Below are 5,775 nucleotides of genomic sequence, written 5' to 3'. Positions count from 1 at the left end.
ACGGGTGCGAGGGGCTGGTTACCCCTCCACCTTCAATTAATTACCACCAAACCACAACTGAAAAATGTAATTAATAAGCTTGTGCCAGAGGCCCCGAGGGGACAGGCGTCTATGACGTCTCCTGGCCAAACCCAATTTGGTGGAGCCAGGAGACTGTATTCTTACCCTCGGGGCTCCTCCAGAAACAACAACAAACCACTACGGGTGGCCACGTGGAATGCTCGAACGCTCACTGCAGAGGAGAGGCTGCCACTCCTCTGTCAGGAGCTGGACCGGGACCACCTAGATCTCTGTGGTATTCAGGAGGTCCGGTGGACCGGCTCTGGCTCCTGCCATCATGAGGGGTGGACAGTCCTCCACTCGGGGCAGGGGACTGCGAAACAACAGGGAGTGGCTCTTCTTCTGAACAAAATAATTAAAGGGGCGTGGAAGCGTGGCAGTGAGGTGTGGGAAGCTGTAAGCCCCAGGATACTTTGGGCTCGACTTCCCATCAGCCAGAGGCGAGGAGTGGTGGTCGTGGTTACTTATGCCCCCACTGAAGACGAACATACGTGGAGGGATGCAGGCAAAGCCGATGAGTCAGATGCCTTCTATGACCTCCTGTCACAGATGCGAGCTAAAGTGGCCCCTCGGCATAGAATCATCTTGATGGGTGACTTCAATGCCCGCGTTGGTCATGATGCTGGCACCTGGTCTGGAGTGATTGGAAGGCATGGGCCAGATCAGCTCAATAACGGCAGGAGGCTGCTCGATTTTTGTGCAGTCCATGGGCTTGTAATTACCAACACGTTGTTCTGGCATCAGCACATCCACACAACATCATGGATGCATGCCGGGTCTAAGCGAGAACATCTGCTGGACTACATAGTGACGGAACAGCGGATGCGGGCCCATGTCCTTGACACCAGGACCTACTGTGGAGCTAATCTGCCCACTGACCATCGACTTGTCATCTGTAAGATGCGCCTGCCATTCTTCCACTCCGGTGGTGGGTGTAAACCCAGGACCCCATTCAAACCCATAGTAGCATGGTCTCAGCCAGCTGATGAAAGTTGCAAGCGTGAATTTCATCATCGCTTGTAGCTGGGGTTGGCATCGTCCCCCACTCCTCCAGATGGCGAGGGGAAATGGGCGATATTTAGGATTGTGGCTCATGTAGCTGCAATGGCTGCTTTGGGTACACGGTCCAGACCTCCCCAGTGACCCTGGCTGACACAGGAGGTGTTCAGGCTGGCTGAGAAAAAGCGACAGACCCACTCTCATCGGCTACAGCATCCCACGTCAGAGAATGAGGAGGCATACCGCAGCCTTCGCTCAGAGGTTCAGAGAGCCGTGAGGCGCTGCAAGGAGGGGTGGTGGTCGTAGGTTTCTGAGGAGATGGAATCTGCCTCAATGGCCCGCGATCACAAATCGCTCTTTAACTCCATAAAAAAGTAATCTGTAGCACCATACCTATTACCATCATTAGGGGAAAGAATGGTGATCCAATCTCCGACCCCCAGGGAACAGGTTTGTAGATTTGCTGAGCATTTCTGTGCGGTCCTGGGGGAGGGGAAATTCCTCAGCCTGGAAAACAACGTGGGACAAAGTAGGGATGACCCTGCTGAGGCTGCGGTGCCTCCATTATTGGAAGAAGAAGTCACCCCCCTCTGAGTGGCTGGCTGAGATTCCATCTGTTCAGAAAATACTGAAGGCGATCCATAGTCTAAGACCAGGAAAGGCACCAGGCAGAGATGATCTCCCAAGCGAATTGCTGAGGGAGGGTGGCGTTTGTGCACAGACTGCCCTACATGACATAATAACAACAGTCTGGACCACTGGATGGGTTCCGCAGGATTGGAATGATGCCCTGGTGGTCCCCCTCTTTAGGAAGGGGGACCACACAGACTGTAACAACTACAGGGGCATCTAACTCCTCAGTGTGCCAGGAAAGGTCCTGGCAAGGATTATTCAACATCGCCTTGCTAGGCATGCTGAGAAGAGGCTTGTGGAGCACCAATGCGTTTTCAGGAAAGGGCGGTCCTGCAGAGATGCCATATTTCCTGTCCGTCTGCAACAGCAGAGGTGTAGGGAATTCCAACAAGACCTACATCTCTGCTTCATTGACCTGGTCAAGGCCTATGAAACCATGAGTAGGCCTGGGTTGGTCTTCATGGTTTCGAAGTCCCTAACCCTCTGCTCACGATCATTAAGGACCTTCATGATGGTGAGCAGGCCCAGATAACACTACGTGACCGGGAATCGGAGTCATTTCCTATATACCTTTGGGTGCGACAGGGATGTCCTCTGGCTCCCACATTATTTAACATCTATTTTAACCACGTAGTTCGTGAAGCCTTCAATAGCTGTACCAGAGGAATTTCCATCTGGTACATATACAATGGGATGTGCGGTCAAGGGATGGCTCCCTATTGCCGATGATCTGGTAATTGCTGCTCACTCAGAGGAGGAGTTGGAGGTACTGCTGCTGGACCTGGAGCTTGTCACTAAGAGGTGGGGACTTACCATCAGCCCCACCAAAACTAAGCACCTGCCTGGGTATTTTGCACCATCGGACACTCCACCCCCACAACTTCCAATTGGTGATGGGGCAGTTGTGGAGAGAGTGGAGAGTTTCCCATACCTGCGTAGTGTGCTTATGACTGGCTCCAGTTTAACAGCAGAGGTCTCACTCCGAATCAGTCAAGCGGGATTATCTTTTCATCGGTTGCGTAATGCTGTGTGGAAGCTACCTGGTCTGTCGCTCCACACGAAGATTCAGGTCTTCTCGGACAAAGTCATTCCCTCCCTTCTCTACGCTTGCGAAACGTGGACCCCTGTAATGTAACATTTTCGCCGGATAGAAACATTTAGGCTGGCCTGCCTACGATTCATCCTGTGTTTAACCAGGCTGGATTGTGTGAGGAGCTAACAAATCCTTGAAAGATCTGGACAAAGTCCCATCGGTGAGCTCCTCCAGCAGGTAAGGCTGCGCTGGCTGGGTCATGTAGCCCGCATGCCTAAACAGCTTTTTTTGGGACGGATCGAGGGGGCAAAACAGGCACGGCATGGGCTAGAGAAGAGATGGAGTGATGTGGTACAAGAGGATGTGGAGCTGAGTGGACTTGCCGATGACTGGTACCAGCGGTGTCAAGATCGTCCTCTGTGGAGGAGACTCGTGAAGGACGCTACTGGGCAGTTGGAGGCAGTCGCCCTCCAACAACAACAGAGGGCGGAGGAGCGAAGCTCATAACAACGAGCGGAGCGCCGGGTGGCTCAAGCACAGCAAGTGACCTCGTACCAGCGTGCGTTCGACACTTCACGTGGCCTCAACGTGCACATAGCCTGGCACAAGCGTCGTGGTGACGTCACCGACACTTAGTGGCGAATGGCGGTTGTTGTTTATTCCATAATCAGCAGCCATCTTGGTCAATCCACTGCTGGATGAAAGCATCCCCAAGCCACTATTATGCCTCGTGAATATCCAATGTAAAATACAACTGTTGGCCAATATAACGTGGTTCATTTGAATTCTGTATCTCAAGTAAAGAGTTTAAACGCGAGTGGCAGTGCTCCCTACAGACATGAAAATGCCAGTTTGGCTCCATGCGTGTGAAACGTACGTGCGGTAAATAGCGCCCCCTTGAGACACGAAACCGCAAAAACCTACAAAAGCCGACAACACCTGGTATTCCCAGATGGTCACCACCCAGGTAATAAGCCTGCTTAGCTTCCGAAATTGAACGAGATCGGGAATATTCAGGGTAATGTGGTCGCAATACCTGGGATTGAGAAAATAAATTAACCATATTTTGTTGGCTTACGATTTTATGTTACATTACATAGCCAGGGTATGCATTGCAGTGGCGTTGGGAGGCCTTCATCCAGCAGTGGATTGACCAAAGTTTCCGCTGCTGATCATGCAAGAAATAGAAACCCAACACAAAACACGCTGCTACTGAAGTCCAGGTGACGATACAGGGCCCTCTCCAGTCCAGGTGCTTCATTTTAAACCTCGCACAGATCCCACCGAGACGAGGCTGCTGCAGGGGCAGTGCGCTGACCACGTCGCCAAGGGAGCGTCCGAGCACCACGCACAGAGCTACGGACCCAGTGTCACCAGAGTTTGATTCCTGGCCGTGGATGTGGCCTCCCTTCCACCCACCTGCATTGACCCACGTAGTGACGTCTAATAAAACAATTTATTTGCTGGGAACTGTTTTGGGGGTGGGGAAAATCATCCAACAGTGGATTGACAATGGGCTTTGAATACGAAACTCCAAGGGGAGGTTAAGTGAACTTGTCTCTAACTTACTGTCACTCATCTTTGAATGAAATCATTCAACTTCCCCGCAGTGTGAAGACACCGCCTGCAGACCGTCCTTGCATTCACGGCGGAGTTCAACTCGAGACGTCTCGGTGCAGAACCAAGTGATTCGAGCTGTGGAGCAGACTCTGAGTTGAGCATCTATCTCAGAGGAAGAGTTGTCACCATATTTATATACAGTATTTGTGTGGATGTATATAAACCATAACGTACAGACTTTGTTAATCCACTGATGGATGAAGACCCACACAGACCATGTCTGTCCTGGGGGTTGATTGACCATACTTCACTACGCTGGTCGACGGTGCGGGTTGGTGGTGAAGTGGTGGGGATGGAGAGAGGCTGACCTGGTTCGGATATCACTCGATACCACCGATGTTAGCCGTGCCTGGGATTGGATCTTAGCTCAGCAGCTTCACTGCACAGTTGTTGGTGATTTGTAGCTGGAGTTATTTGGGAGAGACTCACTCGCTATGAAAATCTCTTCAGCAGGAAGAGTTGATGTTAGACATAGAATAATAATAAAAAGTAAAGTTAATTAAAATATCACGACGTTTCGATCGCAACACAAGCAACGTCGTGATATTTTTATTATTTTTTCCATCTACGTGACTTTACCGAAAGAACCATAGAATATGAATTCCTGCAGTCACGAAAGTTATAAGTCTAAAGTTAGAGATCAGCTTACTAAATGTCTCCTCAGCTGTCGCCTACGACCATATTTCCCTGAAAACGTCCGATCTCAGACGTTAAGCAGGTTCGAGCCTTGTTGGTACTTGGATGGGAGACCGCCTGGGAATACCAGGTGTTGTAGGCTTTTTGTAGGCTATTGCGTTTTCGTGTCTCAAGGGGGCGCTAGTTACTCCACGTTTCACACGCACGAAGCCGAACTGGTGTTTCAATGTCTATAGGGGCACTGCCACTAGGGGTCAAACTCTTGATGACTTGGGATTTAGAACTGGAATTTAGCAGGATTTTTGTTTGTTGAGAGTTATATGCGACATTGCATAACCACGATATACATGACAGTGGCTTGTGGGGAGGCCTTCATCCGGCAGTGGATTGACCAAGAGCTGTTAAAAAAAGTTAATATAACACGCGCACCCAGATTCGGCAGTGCTCCCCACAGACTTCAGTATGCAAGTTCCACTCTGTGCGTGTCGCTCACGCAGAGCGGAGCTCGCGGGTTCTCGTCTCTAGGGGGCACCGCTACCTCGGCCTCAAGCTGACAACAGCTTAATTTTACAGCCTTTGTCATTCCACTGCTGGATGAAAGCCTGCCCAAACCACGTCGGATATAGTTTCTGTTAACCGTATATCGCCACGCTGGTCAGTGTTGGGGTTTACGACCTAGCTTTTATTTCTGGCGCGCGGATAAAAGATTTATTTAGAGCTGCCTGATTGAACTTCAACAGCCCTCTGGGCCTCCACATGCCGAGTGGGTAATTGGGGCTTATTTGAACGCGCAT

The 5,775-nt window shown here is 50.8% G+C and overlaps 1 pseudogene; it reads left to right on the top strand.

Annotated features, from left to right (window-relative positions):
* Positions 1–5,014: 5,014 nt before the first annotated feature.
* On the top strand, positions 5,015–5,123 carry LOC116951724 (5S ribosomal RNA; annotated as a pseudogene).
* The last annotated feature ends 652 nt before the right edge of the window (positions 5,124–5,775 follow it).

This window comes from Petromyzon marinus, chromosome 43 (genome assembly GCF_048934315.1).
Source record: "Petromyzon marinus isolate PM22_M1 ecotype Great Lakes invasive population chromosome 43, UKy_Petmar_22M1.pri1.0, whole genome shotgun sequence".
Classification (NCBI taxonomy): Eukaryota; Metazoa; Chordata; class Hyperoartia; order Petromyzontiformes; family Petromyzontidae; genus Petromyzon; species Petromyzon marinus.
This window is presented reverse-complemented; position numbering and strand designations above follow the sequence as displayed.